The following is a 22009-nucleotide window of genomic DNA, read 5'->3' on the forward strand; positions in this document are numbered from 1 at the left end:
ACTCTGGGGCCGGCGCTCTTACTAACTGCATCACCTGGCCGCCCCTGCCAGTAAAAGATCTTGAATGGAAAACTGAATTGAGATCACTCTATTAGTATGAAGGACTTATCATTCTCTTTATATTCCAGAGCTTTTATTTTTTGTTATTTTTGCTGTTTGTACTGTTCTTGTATTTAAATAAAAATTTATCTTATTTCTGGTCCCTGAGATCTTCTGTTCTTGTCATAATTCTTTTAACTAAGTTCTTTATGCCCTTTAATTTATGTTATGGCCATATAAGTTTTCTGCTTTATATGATGTGTGTTTAATTTTAAATAAAAATATTCAAGTACCAGACATAATACTGTTTCTTCTGTCATTCTACTTCTGGACTTGTATATTTTCTTTTAGTCATGTGATGGCATTCTTATCCAAGTCATATTAGACTTGTTTATCTTTGTTGTGATGTATCAAATCTTCTTTGAGACCTAACATAGAATGTTTCACATTCTCTTCATTAATTTAAAGTTTTGTCAAATGACTGACCTTCTTTCTTCAGATTCTCACTGTCATCTAGACGTTGTTGCCCTCATTTTTTGCTAATTATTGATTTTTAGTCTTTTTGTTTAGTCTAATTGACATTAGACTTTAGTAGCGCAAATTCATTTCTACTTACTTTTAGTGTGATAGAAATTTCTTTTTGGAAAGTTAGAGAAATGAGGGTCAGGGGTCTCAGCACTAAAATTTTGAGAAAACTGGGTTTTCTAGCTTCAACAGGTAGTAATTTCATTTTTCATCGTCATACTTAGATAAACTCACTAGTTGCTTACTACTGTCATATTCTCTCCACAATCCTGTAGGACTTTTTAAAAATGCTGTTATAAACAAGTCTATATCTGCACCTTTTCAGTTGGAAGTAGTTTTATCAACAATTTTTCCAAATGTGCTATTACTTAATTAGCACCAACTTTATCCTCCTAGCGTATTGGCCCTTACTACCTTGTGGTGTTTCAGTTTTTGTTGTTTTTTTGGAAAGGAAAGGGGAGACAACAGGTTTATCTTTTCCATCTTAAACTTTCTTTTGTCTTAGAAAGATTTCATACTTTTTGGTGCCATGTTTTCATTTTATATTTTAGAGTAGCTGTAAAAACTAGTTGACACACTTAAGGAATTAAGTCATATGAATCTTAAAAATCTTGATAAAAATAAAACCAAAAGACAAAAGCAGTCTGCAGCTAAAGGTAAGGATGCAGGTCCTTCATCGGAGAGGCAGATGAAGGAGTTGGCTAAATTGGCTTTGTCATGCATCCAAAGACAAAAAGAAATACAATTTCATACTCATCTCATGTTGCAGTACTTGTGAACATTGTGGGAAATAAAACCACAATGATTATTTAAATTTACGTCTCAACATCTGTGGTAGAGGATTCAGTTAGAGAAATAGTAATAGCTAACATTTATATTGCACTTTCTGTGTGCTGTGCACTGTGCCAAGCACTTTAGAATTATGATTTCATTTGATCCTCACGACAGTGCTAGGAGATAGGTGCTATTATTTTTACTCCCATTTTTTAGATAAGGAAACTGAGGAAAACCATTAGGTTAAGTGACTTGTCTAGGGTTACACAGTTTGTTATCTGAGGCCAAATTTGAACTTAAGTCTTCCTGACTCTAGGCTCAGTGCTCTGTGCCCTGTGCCACCTAGCTGCCCCTATTTAACAGATTCAGCCAAAGACCTCATTAAATTCTCCAGTTTATGCTTTAATGCTTACAACTTCAATAAAGGAGTGAGTAGTATAAGGGAAGAGAGTAGAAAAAAGTTTCAGAATATAACTTAGTAAGAAATGGAACCCAAAGACTTGTGGGTCAGAAAGAAACCTTGTATACTATCTTGAATATAATATAATATTCAAGAAGAATTAGGAGGTATTGGATATGGTAAGCATCAAAAATGAAATTGTTTTTATCTTACTAGATCAAAAACAACTTGTTGCCCATATGGGAGTTATTTCTAAACTGACTCTCTATGTATAGTCATCAGCTTACAAAGCTAAGATAAAAATCATTGCCAAATTAGAACAAAGTTAATAAAAACTAAGATAATACTATGTAGTTAAAAACCTTTTTAATAATACCTGAGCTATTTATATAAGCATTTGATTCTGAAAAAATAGGAAGGGGGTAAAAGAACAGACATTGATGGACTATCACTATTTCTTTTCTTTTTTTTCTTTTTGGAGGGCAGTTGGGGTTAAGTGACTTGCCCAAAGTCACACAGCTAGTAAGTGTGTCAAGTGTCTGAGGCCGGATTTGAACTCAGGTCCTTCTGATTCCAGGGCCAGTGCTCTATTCACTGCGCCACCTAGCCGCCCCAACTATCAGTATTTCTTGCAGAAATTTAACCAATGTGAATCATTTGCTAGACTAGAAGCCACCTTATGGTGTGAATGATAATAGTGCTTTATATGTTTTATGTAGTGCTTTAAAGTTTACACAGTGATTTGCCTATGGTTTCTCATTTGTTTCTCATAACAGCTATGTGAGGTAGTGTCCATTTTACAAATGAAGAAATTGGGATTAAGAAAGGTTAAGTCACATAAACTGATCATTGTCTGAGGGAGAATTTGAAATCTAGTCTTTCTGATGCCAAATAGAACACTATCTACTGACCACTTAGCTTAGTTTTATCCAGCAGATGCTTGATGACCCAAGATTTAGAATATAAGCTTGTTTGTAAAATCTTGAGAAGACTGACAGAAGACAAAGAGCAGTAGTGCCTCATAAAACAAGAAGCCATTTTTCTCTGTCATTGACAGTGGGACTTATGACATTTGGATGACATGGTGGTCTTAGATGTGAAGAGCTAGAAGTGGTATTTACAGAAAACAAGTATGGAAAGAGCAACTGAATTAGGGTAGCTACACACAATGGGGGCAAAATAATTGTGAGGTGTTGAGAGGGCTCAATTCTCAAGATAACTGAATATAGGAGAGAATATAAATGCTTAGGCCAGAAAAGGGCATGCATGAGATTGTCAGTAACTACTAATCAGTATTCCAACTTTCCTATCTCTACAAAATATTTGAGCATGGACTATTTAGGGCAGTGGTATTAAGTTAAAGGAGAAACCACAAATAAATAAAAAGACGACTCGTCTTTTTATTTATCTTGTTAAACATTTTCCATTCACATTTTAATCTGGTTCCAGGCCACAGGGAGTTTTGCAGGCTATGAGTTTGACACATCTGATCAAAGGCATCCCTGATGGAAGGTATGAGAAGGGAACGTAAAGACTTTGACAAAACCTACGCTACATCAGACTGCGTATTTGTAGTGACATAATTCACTGAAAGATGCAGAAAATAGATCTGCCCTATTATGCTTATTGTTTGTTGGGTTTTTAAAAAGAACTTAATTCAATAAGAAAACTGGCCCTAAAACCCATATTCTTCAACAAGGTATCTCACGTATGTTTGAAAGTCATAAAATTCTTGGAAAGATACAACAGAAATAATGTTGTTTGGTCCCTGCTTATAAATATCAAAAAAGGTGTAAAATGGGTGTTTATGATCACCAGAAGTGTTTGCCACTCCCTAGAGGATGTCCAGTGAAGAATCCAAATGGAATAAGTATTTTTGTTTATAGTGAAGTTCTCCACATGCTGCTGATAGTAGCATGTTTATTGTAGCAATCCCTGAAACATTGTATAGCCCTCTGAATTAGATCGATGATTGAATGAATCAAAAGCATTACTTTTAGCCAGGCATTGTTCTAAGCACTAGGGATTCAAAGAAAACTCAGCTCTTGCCCTCATAGAGCTTACATTCTAATGTGATGTATAATTGGCTGATACTGTGTGTGTGTGTGTGTGTGTAGGTGCCCACATGCTTGCTGCACATAGACATACAAGGCTTATGCACAGCAGTCTCCATTAGGAGCCCCTCTCCTGTTGCCTGGCTTTCCAAGGTTTGAGCTTCCTCAAAACTGCAATCACTCTGGGGGTGGTCCATCAAATCACTCTCTTTGGCTCATTTTGCCTTCACCTCAAGTTGACTTTGGAAAATGAAAAACAAAGAACTGTTTATATTTTCATATGTAGGTAAATGTCAATAGTTTCTGTTCCTAGTACTCAAGGTAACAATGAGTATCGGGTATGGGAAAGTACTTTTTTCATCCCACAGAAAATATAATCAAGATATATAGTATTCACAGTAGTTCAAGAACAAATTTCTCTCATTCTGGTGAGTAATTGCTTTCAGATTCGGAGCACTGCCCTGTGGTTTGGAAATTCCTTGGAAGGGAAACAAACTTGGAGGTGGATAGACAGGCAACCCTATCAGACACTCCCCAAGTTTGACACCTTCCGGTCCAGAGTCCTTATTTGATCAACAAAACATCAACCCTCACCCCCCAAAGAGGGTGGATTCCTCACTCTAAAAGGCACCATTCATCATAATCAAAGAATTTTAGACACTGGACCAAGGAAAACATACAAAGCAGCGGTGACTGTTTAGAGCCATCTTGAGACAACTAGCTTCTTTTCTATCTCCTGTGTATTCTTAAAGTCTAGCAAACCAACCATGAGAATATTCTATTTGTCAGACCATGGGAATCCTCTGAACCCAAAACTAGAGAGCACCTACACGTGCTCTCATTCCATTTCCTGGGCTATATTTAGCAACAAGCCAAGAGCTTTTGCAGAGGAAGAGTTAGCACATCCTAATAGATTTATATTAATAGACTTAGAATCCTTTTAGGAGAGTGTTGGTAAAATGCAGTTGTCTTCTGACATACATGCCTTTTCTTCACTTAGAAGCATGAATTTGTTGGGCAGATTTGTAGTGCTGTTTGTTGGAGCGTGCAGTTCTTATGATGACATTCACAGGCATAGAAGTGACAGTACCTTGAGAGTATCACCAGGTCATCTGCTCTCTTTTTTACTCTTGGTTATTTTGATTTGGGGATTATCAAATGTTGGCTTCTATGGCTGTAAAAGAGAAAGCTTACAGGAATGACATTTTCCTTTTACTTGAATATCTCTGAAATCTGTCTCATGGGAAAATCTGGAATTTATCTAGTGACTATTTAGCTTTATACAACATACTCACTGAAGTATAGCACAGTACTTGGCACATAGTTAGCCCTTATTAAGTGTTTACAGACTCAATGTGAAAATCCAACCCATCTGGACCAAAAGAGAAGCTAGAAGAAGAGTTTGAGGGAGCAGCCTGGCACCAAGGCACTAACTGTGACAAAAGCCTTCAGTTCTGCAGATTCTGCCGGAGCTTTCTATTTCTTCCAAAAGCAAAGAAGCTAATTACTTGTCGAATTACCTTAATGGCGATTTAACCCCCTTTGGAAAAGGGGGAGGCCCCGGAGGAATTCTCTTCCTCATGGGGTTCTTATCAACAGGGAAGAGATGGTTGCGGAGGTGGGACTGATGGGAACCTGGAAGGTAAGGACTGCTCTAGTGTTTCTGATAGAGAAAAGGAAATCTGAACATAGATTTTGGAAACAGATTTCAAAGGGTTGAGAGGAAAAATAGAATTTCATGGGTTAAAATGCTGCAGAATAAGTTACCAGGAGATGTTTAAAAATAAATTCTAAAAAATCTGGCCTCACACACTCACTTAACACGCTAGCCATGTGACCTTGGGCAAGTCACTTAACCCCAATTGCCCTGCCTTCTCCCTCCAAAAAAAAAAAAAGGTAAAAATAAACTTCCTCAAATTAAAAAAAAAATTGTAAAGACACAGAGGGAAACAATTCTGTGAGGAGAAAAAAATGGATTTGTCTGAAGAAGCCAGTGTGGAGGCAGAAGAGCTCAGCAATAAGCTTAGATTTTTTTTAAAGTACAAAAGATGGAAACAAGGACAGATAAGAGAATGAGTATAAGTATCTAGAATCCTAAAGCTCAGAATGAGTTGAACTTGGCAAGGGAAGCAAAAGACAAGAAAAAGACTGTGTTTTTTCCCCTTTATATTTGGAGAAAAAAGGAGGCTCAAAGAAAGGCTAGGATCTTTGCTTGTTGAAGATGAGATGATAATAACTGACAACTGAGAGCAATCAGAATTGGGCAATTCTTATTTCACTTCTTTTTCTGTGCCAAGGAGAGTGACTTTGGTATTGGAAGTAACAGAACACAAATGGTTGACAGTTAACTCAGCATAAAAAAGGATATAGTAAGAGAGCCCTAGCTGCTTCTAATGAGTTCAAGATCCTTGATTCAGATTAGGTACATCTCTAGACGTAATGAAAGAGCCCCGTGTCATTGTTGAGCCCATTATCAGTGATGTTTAAAAGAGCATGGAAAATGGGAAAGCCAGATGGAAAAGATTGGAGAATGGCAAATGTTTAGATTTTTCATAAAAGGGAAAACAATAGATTCTGCATATTATGAAGGTAGTGAGCTTAACTTTGATTCTGTGAAAATTTATAATGAATTACTAAAAAGCTAGTTGGTGAACATCTGAAAAAAGGAAGTTCATCAAGAATTGTCATGCCAGCCTAGCCTAATTTCTGTTTGTGATAGGATTATTGAACTAGTAGATGAGGGGGAATAGTTTGCCTGGATTTTAGTAAAACTTTTGATATGGTATCTCATGCTGTTATGGTGAAGAGACAGAGATGTGTACTAGACTGTAATACAGTTAGGTGAACTCAGAAGTAATTGGAGGACTGAGCCAAGAGTAGCTATTAATGTTGAACTGTTAACATGGCAGTTTTCAGTAATTTAGATAGATAGCATACTTGTCAGAATTGCAGATAACATTAATTCCTTCTCTTTGTTCTCAGAGGGCATTAGGAGCATTGGGTAGATGTTTCTAGGAGGCCAGTTTGGGATTAAAACATCATGGAAAACTTCCTAACAATTAGAGTGTCTGGAGAACTGGTGGATTCTCCTTCCTTTTAAGGTCTTTTTCTTTTTTTTAATTTTTGTAGGCAGTTGGGGTACACAACTAGTAAGTGTCTGAGGCAGAATTTGAACTCTTCGTGATTCCAGGGCATCTACTTCGACACTGAGTTTGTTCCCCTTTTAATGAAGTTGGACAATCATTTTTTGGTTATTTTATGCTAGGGGATCTTTTAGTGTATTGGCTGAATTTAAGTGACTACTGAAGTTCCTTCCAACTCTGAAATTCTGTGAAAAGTATTTTTTTTCTTTTTTTTGGAGGGCAGTTGGGGTTAAGTAACTTGCTCAAGGTCACACGGCTAGTTTGTGTGTGTGTTAAGTGTCTGAGGCCGGATCTGAACTCAGGTCCTCCTGACTCCAGGGCCAACGCTCTACTCACTGCTCCACCTAGCCACCCCTGAAAAAGTATTTATTAAACGCATTATATGTCAAGTGCTATAGTTATACAAAGCTAGTTGGTGAAGCAGTGATTGGATTTTGGAAGGGGAAATAGTAGTTAGTACTACTATCCCACTTTTTGAGTATGTGGTGGTTGCAGCTGGAAATAGTCTTAAGAAAAGAGTCTGGACTTTCAAGGCTAGCAGATTTCTAGTTTTGCCCAGGGAGCTATTTTAAAATGAGGTCAGAAGTTGTTTGTACATCATACTTTACAAAATCCGTGGAGTTTAGTCTCACTATGGGCAAGTGTGTATGGCAGTGAATTTATTTCAGAGGGGTTTACCAAAAGCAAGTGCTGATTTGTAATAATTTTACAGCATACTGAGGCCAAGAGAATAAATTGTATCATGAGTTCCTTTTAAGGACTTCAGGTTTTGCTACTGAACAGGCTACAGTGGGACCATTTCTAGGAAAGGGAATTAATTGTTATCACCCATGGCAGAGTGAATGTCCAGTTTGACTGTGGTAGATTTCCTTCTGTTGCCAAATCTCACTCTAAATTTGTTTAGGGGTGAGATGCTTCAGAGATTACAGATGAGCTGCTGCCAGATTCTTGTAGTAAAGATGGGGCTGTTAACCATGAACTAAGAATCTGAGTTTGCCAAATTTTTTTTTTTTTTGCTTTTTGCAGGGGGGAAGGCAGAGCTATTGGGGTTAAGTGGTCACACGGCTATTAAGTATTAAGTGTCTGAGGCTACTGAGAGTTGAGTTTGAGAGCATCGCACTATGTTCAGAGTGGTTCTTGATAAGTCCAGCTGTTCTGAGGAGCAGCTTGTGATTGTGCCCAGAAAACTATTAAACTGTATAAACCTTCTGATACAGCAAGATTGCTAGTAGGAGCCCCAAAAAGATTAAAGAAATGGGAAAAAATTATTTGAAGTAACTCTTTTTGTGGGGGCAAAGAATTAGAAATGGAGGAGGTGCCTTTCAGAGGGAATGGCTTAACAAGTTATGGCATATGAAAATCATGCAGTACTACGGTGCTGTAGGAAATGACAAAGGAGAGATGGTTTCAGAGAAAGCAGAGTAGACTTGTTTGAACTGATGAAGAGTAGTGTGAGCAGAACCAAGAGAACAAAAATTTTAACAATAATAATAGCTAACATGTAACACCTGCTACGTGCTGGGTACTGTGCTCTGAGCTTTACAGTTATTATCTCATATGAATTTCACAACAACCCTAGGATGTAGGTACTATTATCATCATCTCCATTTTTACAGATGAGGAAACTGAAAAGGAGGTCAAGTGAGTTCCCCAGGATCACTAAGCTAATAACCGTTTAAGGCTGGATTTGAATTCAAGTCTTCCAAACTCCAGACCCAGCACTATCCCCTGCCACTGAGCTGCCCCCAGCAACATTGTAAAACCAGACTTTGAAATTCTCCAGGACTTTGACCAATGCAGTGAGCCACCATGATTATAGAGGACTCATGATAAAACATCCTACTCCCTTCCTAACATAGGGGATGGACTCAGAGTGAAGATTGAGATTTTTCATTTTTTTTGACATAGCCAATGCAGGAATTTGTTTTGTTTAGCTATACATGTTTGTTATGGGATTTGTTTTTCTTACCTTACTTGCTCAGTGTTGGAGGGGTGAGGAGGAAGAGAATGAAGAAGACTTTAATTGATTGAAAAAAAAATTTAAAATCCACCAAAAAAAAATGACTGTCAAACCAGCAGAGATCAGCAGACATCTCTGTGGTACTCTGAATGTTGGTCTTTTCCTAGTAGTCAGAAAGTATTTATTAAGTGCCTTTTATGGCCTAGGAACTGCTGGAAATTATGGCCTAGGACATGATGGAAAAAGAAAACAGTTACTGCTTTCAAGGAGCTCACAGTCTAATGGGGGAGGATGATGTGCAGACAGCTCTGTAGAAATAAGATCTACACAAGACAAAGAACAGTTAATCTGAGAGAGAAGGCAGGCTTCCTGCTGAAGGTGAGGCTTTCATGAAGACATGAATCTAGGAAGTAGAGCTAAGGGGGGTCAGACTTTCAGGCACTGCAGAAGAGGGGGTTTTGTTTGAGGGAGTGAAGAGGCAGCCCATGTCATTGGATTGCAGAGGACATGGGGAAGTGGGATATGAGATGTAAGAAGACTGGAAAGGTAGGAGGGGCTTTAGAAGCCATAGGGTTTTATAATTGATCAAAGAGGTAATAGGGAACCACTGGAGTTGATTGAATAGGAGAGTGATATGGTCAGATCTGCACTTCAGGAAGATCAATTTGACAAATGAGTGAGGGATTCATGCTGGGCATGGAATTGCATTGTCTCCATAAAGATGGTAGTGAAACCCATAGGAACTAAGGAGGTTACTAGGACAGAATGGAGGAGGAAGGAGGAAGACTGAGGAGACAGGAAGAGAACCCAGAGAGAAGAGCCAGGAAAAGAGAGTGGTCAGCAATGTCACATGCAGCACATAGGGTAAGAATGACGAGTGAGGGAGGACGGTCACAACTGGCAGTCAGATGTTTGGTGAGCTTGGAGAGAGCGTTTTCATTTGAGCCAGCTGTAGAGGGCCTAGGACTGAGTGAGGCATGGAGACAAGGAAGCTAGATACTTTTTTCAAGGAATTTGGCTGAGAAAAGGAGGGGAGAGATAAAGGAGGATAGCAGCTAGTGAAAGTTTTAAAGCATTTATGTAGCTCTTTAAAGTTGGCAAAGTGCTTTACATACATTAGCTCATTTGTTCTCACAACTGCCCTATGAGGTAGAAGCTATTACCATCCTCATTTTATAGATGGGGAAACGAACTTGAGAAAGGTTGGCTGACTTGGCTAGAATCGAATATCCAGGAAGCGTTTGAAGCAGGATTTAAACCCAGCATTTTCATGTGCTACATCACCTAGTTGCCTTTCAATAGTTGCTGTTTTAGTCCTATTATCTTATCATCTTACAAGTGACAAAACAGTCAAAGTAAGGTTGTAGGGTAATCTGTGTAGCCACCCTTGAAAACCAAGTATCCTTGATATAACACTCCTGCTTCCCTCTAGGCCCTTCCAGGAGCTGCTTTTGGAGGTTGGGGGCTGCTTTACCTTTGGAAATGATTCCCATGTTTTAGATCAACTTAGAATAAAGGAGAAGGCTCTTCCTGGTAGCTTCCTGCTCTGTTGATTCCGGTCTCAGGTCTCCTGATCCCAGGATCCCTTTGTTGCTGTCTTTTATCTGGATGCTCAGAGAAGGGCGTGTCCTAGCATTGCTAGGAACCAAATACTCTCCCTACTCTGGTTTTTGGTCTTTGTTGAGGAATTTGTCTCCAGGGGGCTTGCAAGAGCAAACCTGTAAAACAAGATGAAGGAGGAGGGAAGTTAAAGCAGCTTATAAATGAGTAACATTTTAATAATTCATGTAAGGACTTGTAGATGACAAACTCCAACAAGGCCAGACAAATGTGAATTCTAAAATTATATTTCTGAACCTTTTTAACTTCAAGGCTGCTCTGACTACATATAACGAAAACAGAAAAGGAGAATATTTCATAGGACTGAAATTACCAACCTTTATGGAGTTCCAGCATTATTTAATGCTTGGTTTTCTCATATTTTCCTTCTTTTCTCCAGGACAGTATTGTCATGTGGTATATATTTCTTTAATTTATTAAAGAAATTTACATTTCTTTTTTTTTTTTTTTGCCTTTTGTAGGGCAATTGGGGTTAAGTAACTTGCCCAAGGTTACACAGCTAGCTTTTTTTTTGTGTGGGTGTTAAGTGTCTGAGGCCAGAACCGAACTCAGGACCTCCTGACCCCAGGGCCAGCGCTTTACTCACTGCACCACCTAGCTGCCCAATTTACATTTCATTTTAAGAATTTTATAACACTTCAGATATTTGGTTATACTCTAGTTATGTAGTATGGCATACCACAATTGATAATAAATGCCTTGGTGATTCCATAAAAGCTATTGATTGCTTATTCACTTTTGTTTACATGATTGTAATAGCATCCTTTTTCCCTTCTCTAATCCATCCTTTCTGCAGCCCCTAAAATAATCATTTTAACGTATCTATATGATCATATTATTTAAATTACAGAATTTCAAATTTGGATGGGACTTCAGATATTTTCTCATCCTATGCTAACTTGAATAGAAATCCCTTGTATGAGATCCTTGACAAATAATCATCCAGCCTTTGCATGCAGACTTACAGGGAGAGGGAAGCCCACTACCTCTTGAGTTAGCCCATTCAGTTTTTTGTTTTGCTCTGACAGGAAGCTTCCCTTCAATTGCTTAAATTTGCTTCTTTGCATCCTCCTTTTTGGGGCCATGCACAACTCCTTTTTTCCTGTAGACAGCCCTTTAGATGCTTGTCAGCAACTACAGTGTTCCCCAGCTCTTGTCTTCTCCACACTCAATGTCCCCACTTCTTCCAGCTCACTGATCTTCATATTTAACCAGTTCAATTATACGTAGGTCTTTGAATTTTTTGTCTAGTTATTCTGTCCCTACCACTCACATACCAATGCCTGCCTTCTCTGCCCCTGCCTGTGTGCTGCTTAATGTTTCTGGAGAAAGCCATACAAATTTTGACTTGGTACACTACATATGTGTTACTCTAGATGTTGGGCCTTCACTTCTGCCTCCTTTTTTCTCTTCTTTGATTGACTTTCTATCCCATCTCTTCACAGTGGCAGTTCCAAACCATGTCTTCATTATCAGTTAAGTAAGGAATTACTAAATCCTACTTTGTGTTAGGCACAAGAGCCAAAAAATGAAAAATTCTTGCTGTCAGGGAGACTACATTCATTCAGTTGGGAGAGGGGACCTCACTTCATAATTCATATAGAAAATTGAGATCATCAGTTAAAAAATTCTCCCTTTGGAGGGGGGCAGAGCCAAGATGGCAAAGTAAAAACAGTACCTCCACACAGCTTCTGCTCCCTCCACCTCCAATACATGTAAAAAAATGACTCCAAACAGATTTTAGAGCTACAGAAGCCACAAAGTGACAGAGAGAAACAAATCTCCTGCCGAAGGCAGCCTGGCAGGCTGATGGGAAGGGTCTATCACACGAAACTGGGAACCAAGCACAGTCCCGCCAGAGCTGTGGGGTTCTGGCCCCAGGGCTGCCCGACCAGCAGCAGCCAGAGCAGACTTCAGGAGAGGGAATCACCAGCAGCTGTGGCGGTTTCCAGATTTCTCAAGTGATAAATGCCAAAAAGAAAGTAAAAGGTTAGTTGGGAACTATGTTGGAACAGGGGTGGAGAAGAGCATGGTCCAGCCCTTGCCCCAGGGGTGAGAAGTGTTGGAGGTGTGGTGGCTGCAGCTGCTACAGCATGGGTGCTTCCAGAGTTCCTTGCCTGTAGATCGTAGGGGGACCAAGTGACTATTCAGAAGGTAATCACTCTTGCTTTAACCTGCTTGGATCTGGATTGAGGTCTTAGGTGGTGGTCCTGGTGTGTGTGGCCAGTGTGCCAGAGTTTGTGGGGGCTGCAGAGAGGGCACCCTCCTAATAGCTCTGGCAGCTGCAAAACGCCCAGCAATTTGGGACATAGCTCTTTGCAGTTTGAAAGCAGAGTTCTGCTGTGGCAAAGAGCTCAAAAGTCAAGTAATTAAGCTGGCAATATCAGCAAGCAGAGGAAGCGCAAGTAGACCATAGAATCCTTTTGGGGAGACAAAAAGTATCAAAGCATGGAACAGGAAGAAGACAATGAAGTCAGAACTCCTGCATCAAAAGCCTCCAAGAAAAATATGAATTGGTTACAGGCCATGGAGGAGCTCAAGAAGGATTTTGAAAATCAAGTAAGAGAAGTGGAGGAAAAATTGGGAAGAGAAATGAGAATTATGCAAGAAAATCAGGAAAAACTAGTCAATGGCCTGCTAAAGGAGACCCCCCCCCCAAAAAAATACTGAAGAAAATAACACCTTCAAAAATAGACTAACCCAAAATGGCAAAAGAGGCCCAAAAAGCCAGTGAAGAGAAGAATACCTTAAAAAGATGAAGTTAACAGATGGAAAATGAATTTCAAAAACTCACTGAAGAGAATAATTCCTTCAAAATTAGATTGGAGCAATTGGAAGCTAATTACTTTATGAGAAATCAAGATGCTATTAAACAGGGGTGGCTAGGTGGCGCAGTGAGCAGAGCACTGGCCCTGGAGTCAGGAAGACCTGAGTTCAAATTTGGCCTCAGACACTTAACACAAAACTAGCCATATGACCTTGGGCAAGTCACTCAACCCCAGTTGCCCAGCCTTCCCCTCCCCAAAACCAAAAAATTAAAATAAAAAAAAAAGATACTATTAAACAGATCCAAACAAATGAAAAAATAGAAGGCAATATAAAATATCTCTTTGGAAAAACCACTGACCTGGAAAATAGATCCAGGAGAGATAAATTAAAAATTTTTGGACTACCTGAAAGCCACAATAAAAAAAAGAGCCTCTCAGTCTCTCCCCAGACTCTGCCATGTTGGGGCTGTTGAGCCGCGCTGCCGCAGCCTCGGCCTCGGGCGCCCTTCGGGGCCTTGGCGCTGTTGCCCCAGACCCAGACCTTGTTGCGGGTGGCCCCAGCCACGCTCCAGCAGGCCCGGGACTATGCGGCCTTGACGTCCCCCGCCCCCAAGAGCGGGGCGGCCAGCGGGCGCATCGTGGCGGTCATCAGGGCCATGGTGGACGTGCAGTTCGATGAGGGGTTCCCTCCCATCCTCAATGCCCTCGAAGTGCAGGACAGGGAAACCAGGCTGGTTCTGGAGGTGGCCCAACATCTGGGTGAGAGCACAGTCCGGGCCATTGCTATGGATGGTACTGAAGGCTTGGTCAGAGGGCAGAAGGTCCTAGATTCTGGTGCCCCAATCAAAATCCCTGTGGGAGCTGAGACTCTAGGAAGAATCATGAATGTGATTGGAGAGCCTATCGATGAAAGGGGTCCAATCAAAACCAAACAGTTTGCTGCAATTCATGCTGAGGCTCCTGAATTCATAGAGATGAGTGTAGAGCAAGAAATCCTGGTTACTGGCATCAAAGTTGTGGATCTTTTGGCCCCATATGCCAAGGGTGGCAAAATTGGTCTGTTTGGTGGTGCTGGTGTGGGAAAGACTGTATTGATTATGGAACTAATCAACAGTGTTGCCAAGGCCCATGGTGGTTATTCTGTGTTTGCTGGAGTTGGTGAAAGGACCCAAGAAGGCAATGATTTGTACCATGAGATGATTGAGTCTGGTGTCATCAATCTGAAGGATGCCACTTCCAAGGTAGCGTTGGTATATGGCCAGATGAATGAACCACCTGGTGCTCGGGCTCAGGTAGCCTTGACTGGCCTCACTGTGGCTGAATACTTCAGAGACCAAGAGGGTCAAGATGTACTGCTTTTCATTGATAACATCTTCCGATTCACTCAGGCTGGCTCAGAGTCTGCTTTACTAGGCAGAATCCCCTCTGCTGTGGGTTACCAGCCCACTTTGTCCACTGATATGGGCACCATGCAGGAAAGAATTACCACAACCAAGAAGGGTTCCATCACCTCTGTGCAAGCCATCTATGTGCCTGCTGATGACTTGACTGACCCAGCTCCTGCCACCACCTTTGCCCATTTGGATGCTACCACTGTGCTGTCCCGGGCCATTGCTGAGCTGGGCATTTACCCTGCAGTGGATCCTCTGGACTCCACTTCTCGGATCATGGACCCCAATATTGTTGGCAATGAGCACCATGATGTTGCCTGAGGTGTGCAAAAGATTCTGCAGGACTATAAGTCCCTTCAGGACATCATTGCTATCCTTGGTATGGATGAGTTGTCTGAAGAAGATAAGTTGACAGTGTCTCGGGCCAGGAAAATCCAGCATTTCTTGTCACAGCCGTTCCAGGTTGCTGAGGTATTCACAGGACATGTGGGGAAGTTGGTGCCCCTGAAAGAAACCATTAAGGGATTCCAGCAAATCTTGGCAGGTCAGTATGACCATCTCCCATAGCAGGCCTTCTATATGGTTGGACCCATTGAAGAAGCCGTGACAAAAGCTGAAAAACTGGCTGAAGAGCACTCGTGAGGAGTCACCTTCATCTTCCACACATCCTTCAATTTCAGTTGTCTGAGCAAACTACATGAGAACTTTGGTTGGGAAATCTGTGTACTGTCTGAAGACTATTTAAACTTTTGAATAAAATGTGTATCTCACAGCCCCCCCCCCAAAAAAAAAAGAGCCTCAACATCATCTTTCAAGAAATTATCAAGCAAATTTGCCCTGATATCTAGAACAAGAGGGCAAAATAGAAATGGAAAGAATTTACTTATTGCCTCTTGAAAAAGATTCCAAAAAGAAAACTCCTAAGAATATTATAGCCAGGGTACAGCTAGGTGGTGCAGTGAGTAGAGTGCTGGCCCTGGAGTCAGGAGGACCTGAGTTAGGATCTGGCTTCAGACACTTAACACACACAAACAAAAAACCTAGCCATGTGTCCTTGGGCAAGTTACTTAAACCTAATTGCCCTCCAAAAATTAAAAAAAAAAAAAAAGAATATTGTAGCCAGATTCCAGAGTTCCCAGGTCAAGGAGAAAATACTGCTAGAAGTCAGGAAGAAACAATTTTAGTATTGTGGAAACACAATCAGGATAACACAAGACCTAGAAGCTTCCACATTAAGGGATCAAAGGGCTTGGAATATGATATTCCGGAGATCAAAGGAGCTAGGATTAAAACCAAGAATCACCTGCCCAGCAAAACTGAGTATAATGTTTCAAGGGAAAATATGGTTCTTCGGTGAAATAGAGGACTTTAAAGCATTCTTCTTCTTTTTGCTTTTTGGAGGGGGGAAGGCAGGGCATTTGGGGTTAAGTGACTTTACCAAGGTCACACGGTTAGGCAGTGTTAAGTGTCTGAGGCTAGATTTGAACTCAGGTCCTTCTGACTCCAGGGCTGGTGATTCACTGCACCACCTAGCTGCCCACTCTTTCAAGCTTCTTGATGAAAAAACCAGAGCTGAACAGAAAATTTGACTTTCAAATACAAGAAGCATGAGAAGGTAAACAGGAAAAAGAAATCATAAGGAACTTATTAAAGTTGAATTATTTACATTTTTACATGGAAAAACTATAATTGTAACTCAGGGCTTTTCTCAGTATGAAGATAGTTGAAGGGAATATATATGTACACAAACATATGTATGTATGTATAAGGAGGGTGTATGTATTTATAAATATATATGTGAGTGTGCGCATATATGTGTACACATATACATAGAGGGCACAGGATGAGTTGAATATGAAGAGATGATATCTAAAAAATAAAATTAAGAGGTGAGAGAGGAATGTAATGGAAGAAGGAGAAAGGGAGAGAGATTAGGGTAAATTATCTCATATAAAAGAAGCAAGAGAAAACTTAGAATGGAGGGGAAGAGCAGGAAGGTGAAACGAAATGGGTCAACCTTACTCTGATTGAATTTGGCTTAAGGAGGGAATAACATACACATTCAATTGGGTATCTTACCCTACAGGAAAATAGGGGGGAAGGAGATAATAGGGGAGATAATGGAGGGCAGATTGGTGGAGAGGGTAGTTGGAAGCAAACACTTGAAAAGGGATAGGGTCAAAGGAAAAAATAGAATAAGTGGGGGATGGGATAGGATGGAGGGAATTACAATCTTTCATATATTATGGAAATGTTTTGCATAACTACACATGTACACCTATATTGAATTGCTTATCTTTCCAGTGGGGTGGGTGAGGAGGGAGAAGGGAAAAAAATCTCGAACTCAAAGTTTTAAAAACAAATGTGTAAAAAAATTTTGCTTTTTTTTTTTTTTTTACATGCACCTGGGAAATAAGATATACAGGCCCTGGGGTATAGAAATCCATCCTACCCTACTAGAAAGTTGGGGGGGGGGAAGGGGATGAGGGAGGATATAAGAGAAAACAGATTGGGGGAAGGGGTATTCAGTATGTTTGCTGTCTTGGGGTGGGGGGGGTAGGGGAAAGATGGGAAGAAAAATTTGTAACTGAAAATCTTGTGGAAATGAATATTGAAAACTAAAAATAAATAAATTGGGGGTAAAAATTCTTCCTTCTACCCAGGTTCACCTTTCATATCACCTCAGCATCATCCCACTTTTCTTCATTTATTTAAACTAGAAAGGATATAGTCTTTTTCCACAACCATTCCCTCTGCTTGTGCCTTTGATTTCCTCTCTTTCTGTCTCTGTCCCTTTGATCATACGCTTCTCTCTCTCTTCCTCCCCCCCCTCCCTCCCCTTAGGGCTTTTTCCTAATGCATATGTAATTGGAACATTTACAGTAACAGTGACCTAGATGAAATACCAACTCCTTAGACTCATATTTAAAAGCCAAAAGACTTCAGTTCCTGCTTACTTTCCCAGCTGTATTTAATTTTTTAAAAAATATTTAACTATTTTTCTCTTACATGTAAAAACAATCTTTAACATTTAGTTTTTTAAAAAAATTTGAGTTTCAAATTCTCTCCCTATCTCCATTCTGCCCCACCACCCTTGAGAAGGCAACCAATTTGATAGAGGTTTTACAGTCATGCAAAGCATATTTCCATATTAGTTATACTGTAAAAGAAAAGACAAGAAAAAGTTTTTAGAAATGCTTCAACTTGCATTCCGACTCCCATCAGTTCTTTCTTTGGAGGTAGATAGCATTTTTTATTGTAAGTCCTTCAGAATTGTCTTGGATCATTGTGTTGCTGATCTTTCACAGTTGATCAACCTTATAATATTGCTGTTACTATGTACAAAGTTCTGGTTCTTCTCAGTTCACTTTATATCAGTTCATGTATGGTTTTCCAGGTTTTTCCAGGTTTCTCTGAAAGTTTGTCATTTTTTATAGCACAGTAATAGCCACAATCACATACCACAGTTTGTTTATCCATTCCCCAATTGATGGGTATCCTCTCAGTTTCCAATTCTCTGCCATCACAAAATTTGTTTTTGTACATATAGTTCTTTTCCTTTTTTTTTTTTTAATCTCTTTGGGATACAGACCTACTAGTGGTATTGCTGGGTCAGAGGATATGCAGAGTTTGATTGTCTTTTGGGATGGGTGAATGAATATGATAAGTCTGTAGTTGGAGCCATCCCTGAAATAGACTGTGGCAACCATGTATTTATGATGCTTCTTCACAGAGATAATCTTAAAAAACATCCACATATCAGGAAGATGCTGGGAGTTTCTTGAAGCTATGTTTGGAAGCTCTTGATATGGTGGCTAATTTTCCTTCATTGCTATGTAAACTGATTCAGTTCAGGTCTAGGATGCAGTCTTCCCTGATCCACCCTCTTCTTTTCCAAAACTCTCATAGAGCAGGTGGCTCCTAAAAGAGTGATTTAGTAGAGGGCATTTGTTCTGTGGCATTTCCTCCCTTGGTTTCGGTCTTGGCATGAACCTTAAGCACAATTCCCTCTGGTGGCACATACTTGTTGACTTTAAATAAAAATGAAATAATGTTCAATTTTAGACAACCTCAAGTATTCCTTGATTTTGCTGAAGGCTAGTCTTTGGGATTAGATGTTCGCTCTTCTGAATTTGCCTGAAAACATCAAATTTTACCTTATTTCACTGATTGGATGCTCAAAATCTCTTGTTGAATTGAACTGACTTCAATCTGATTTCATTTGGTTTTTACCCCTAATTTCAATTTGTGATGAATTAAATTTCTTCTCCCCTCTGCCATTATGCTGTGAAACATTTTTAGGCATTTATTAAGTAGAATGAGAAAAAAAAAACAACTTGCATCTAAACAACTTTTAAGAAGCTATTCCAAAGTTATCTTTGACCTAGAGATTCCACCATTAGATTCCTATCCCAGTCAGTGAGAAAATGAAAAGCCCCATATAGACCAACATTTATAGCAACACTCTTTGTAGTTACAAAGAATAAGAAATTGTAGATATCCATCAAGTGGGGAAGTGCTAAACAAATTGTGATACACGAAGGCAGTGGAGTATTACTGTGCTGTAAGGAGATAAACATGCTGAATACAGAGAGGCATGGGAAGATTAGTGTGAGAAGATGTAAAGTGAAGTAACCAGAATCAAGAAAATAACATACACGATGGCTATAGCAGTGTAAATGGGAAGAACAGCAACAAAACAATCACCACCAAATCCTGCTAAATTACAGTGATCCAAAGGACCCACTGTTGAACAAAAACAGCTGGAAAAACTGGAAGCAGTTGGGCAGAAGTTAGGTACAGCACATCTCACACACTTTACCAAGATAAGCTTCAAATGGATACATGAAAAGAATCACATTATAAACAGCAAGGAAGAAAATGTCTTCTGCAGTTGTGGATAGGGAAAGTGTTCATGACTAATCGTGGTTATAGAGAGGATCACAGAAATTTAAATGGATACTTTTGATTACATAGAATTTAAAAGTTTTTTTGTAAATAGTGAAGTTAAAAGGAAAATAGTTAACTGGGGGAAAATCTTCACAAGAAATACAGGTCTCATATTCAATGTATAAGGAAGTGATAAAATTTATAAAAACAAGAATCATTTCTCAATAGGTAAGTGACCAAAGGCACTTTTCAAAGAGAGAAATCCAACTTAGCAGCAAGGATATGAAAAAATGCTCCAGAGACCGCTAAGCCACTTTCAGATTCTGCTTTACACCCAGTCATGTTGAGAAGTGGCCAAAAAAAAAAAGTGACCATTGTGCCCAAAATATCACTTAGCTGTGTAATATATGTTGACCCAAAAATGCCATTACTAGCACTAGCCTGATACCCCCAGAAGATCATAGAAAGTAAAAAGATCCATATGTACAAAGATATTTGTAACAGTGCTCTTTGTTATAGCAAAGAACTGGACGTTAAAGAGATGCTTAAAGAAAACAACTTGGAAGGGCTTAGGATCTATGTTTGATGCAGTGACCAGCCACAGGTCAGAAGACTGATGATGAACCTTGATACCTTACTCCTAACAGAGTTATGGAGTCATGGATTCCAGTTGCAGAATCAGACCTACATTTTTGGAGAAAACAAGTGTTGGAATTTGTTTTACTTGACTGACTATCCATATTTATTACAGTTTTTTTCTTTCTATTTTCTCATTTTGGGAAAGGAGAAGGAAAGCTAGAGATAGAGTGTCGCCCAAAAAAGAAAGGGGAAAAACCCCCGAGGGTCATTGAAACATGTTTCTGAAATGCACAGAACAGAAGGAAAGCCAGAAGAGAATCACAGACAGCAGGATAGCTTGAGTGAATTTATTATACATTTGTATGTAATATGACATAATTATTTATACTGCTTAGTCTTGCTGAACTTTTTTCCTTTTTTCTATATTCTCTGGGAAGGACTAGAGACAGTGAATGGGAAGTGTAGGTGATACAAAAACAGATATGAATACAATTTTAATTAAAAAAAACCACAAAAAATTTATCTTGTAATAGCTACTCCTGGCAAAGGTTTTATTTTTAGCCATGGGGTATAATATTTCAAAGGGAAAAACTGTCAATGATGAAAGGTTCTTTCAGTTGTGAATCAGATGATTTATTTTTTTTCTATTTTATTCTAATCCATGCTTTTATGCTGGTTTACTGGGGAGTCTGGGATGGGCTACTGAAAGACTCTTGGATACAGACCCTTTGTGCTTCTACTGAACTGTATTCTTTTGGCTAGTTTGGGAGGATGATTCTCACCAATGGAATTACTGCTTAGCTGGTCAGCAGTCTGTTATTTGGTGGGAGTGTTGATTGAGATGAGTCTTTGTACTGGTGGGGAAACCTTATTTTTGTTACATTGTTTTTGATGACTTTTTCATGCTGCTTGAGCTGCTAGTCATGCCTTCTGTGTATGTTCAGTAACAAAGTAAAAAGAAAGAAATCTCAGGTGCTCTGAATACGTGCCAGTGCACAAGTAATTTCTCTGCTGGAGTTTCTTCTGTTTATGAAACAGATTAAAATATAGAATGGCCCTCAGACATCTGTGTTCAACTAATTTAAAGAGTCTGAGTTGAGTGAAAAGAGATTTCTTCATATATTATGATATACAGAGGAAGTTATTTTGTCCATTTGCTTCTCTTTAATGTACTACATTTTCGCTTGGTTCATGTGCTTTATGTGTACCTCTTATTCACTGGTACTCTTTTCTCTTTCCTCTCCTCCTCCATTAAAAAAAAATAGACAACAGGTACTTAGAACACTCATGACTCTTGTGGCCAGTTGTAAAAGGTTATGAATTGTCCTTTTAGGAGGAATACAGTTAAGTTGATTTGAGTAAAAACTACTGTGTGCATAATTAATTTTTTATTAAGTGACTTCAAATGAATTTACCCTTTTCTTTCTTGATCTTTTTGCCCTAATAAGGTAATTTGAACTACCTTACTACAAAATGGCTAGTCCTAGGTTGTAACTTTCATTAATTAATCTGTGAGATTCCAGCTCCTATTTATTGGAGAACAGTGTATCACGCAGAGCTGTATAACAAGATTAATTGAGAAGGCAGATAGGTGGGACAGTAGAGTGATCCTTGGGTTTGGAGCTGGGAAGACCCAGGTACTAGCTGTAGAACCCTGGGCAAATCACCTAATCCCTCTCAGTCTCCTCACTGGTAAAATGGAAATCATAATAGCACCTACCTTACAGCTAGATATATGTAAAGTACTTTTTAAATATTTTTTTTTTTTGCCTTTTTGGAGGGCAATTGGGGTTAAGTAACTTGCCCAAGGTTACACGGCTGTGTGTGTGTGTGTGTGTGTGTGTGTGTGTGTGTGTGTGTGTGTGT

General features: G+C 39.4%; 1 protein-coding gene and 1 pseudogene across 5 annotated transcripts in view; both read left to right on the forward strand.

The window, feature by feature from the left end:
• The window catches only part of IP6K1 (inositol hexakisphosphate kinase 1), a 79854-nt gene that overhangs the window by 30446 nt on the left and 27399 nt on the right, over positions 1 to 22009 (forward strand). Inside the window, exon 3 of one of the 5 annotated variants that reach the window (XM_069095698.1) lies at positions 8552 to 9273. The exons of the other annotated variants lie outside the window; for them this stretch is intronic. The gene's annotated coding sequence lies outside the window, so the exon portion shown is untranslated. The remainder of the gene's footprint in view (positions 1 to 8551; positions 9274 to 22009) is intronic. 5 annotated transcript variants of the gene reach the window in all.
• Positions 13726 to 15450, forward strand: LOC138167081 (ATP synthase subunit beta, mitochondrial pseudogene; annotated as a pseudogene).

This window comes from Petaurus breviceps, unplaced genomic scaffold (assembly GCF_028583685.1).
Source record: "Petaurus breviceps papuanus isolate PSGF00001 unplaced genomic scaffold, PetGlider_PUasm1.0 227, whole genome shotgun sequence".
NCBI classification, from domain to species: domain Eukaryota; kingdom Metazoa; phylum Chordata; class Mammalia; order Diprotodontia; family Petauridae; genus Petaurus; species Petaurus breviceps.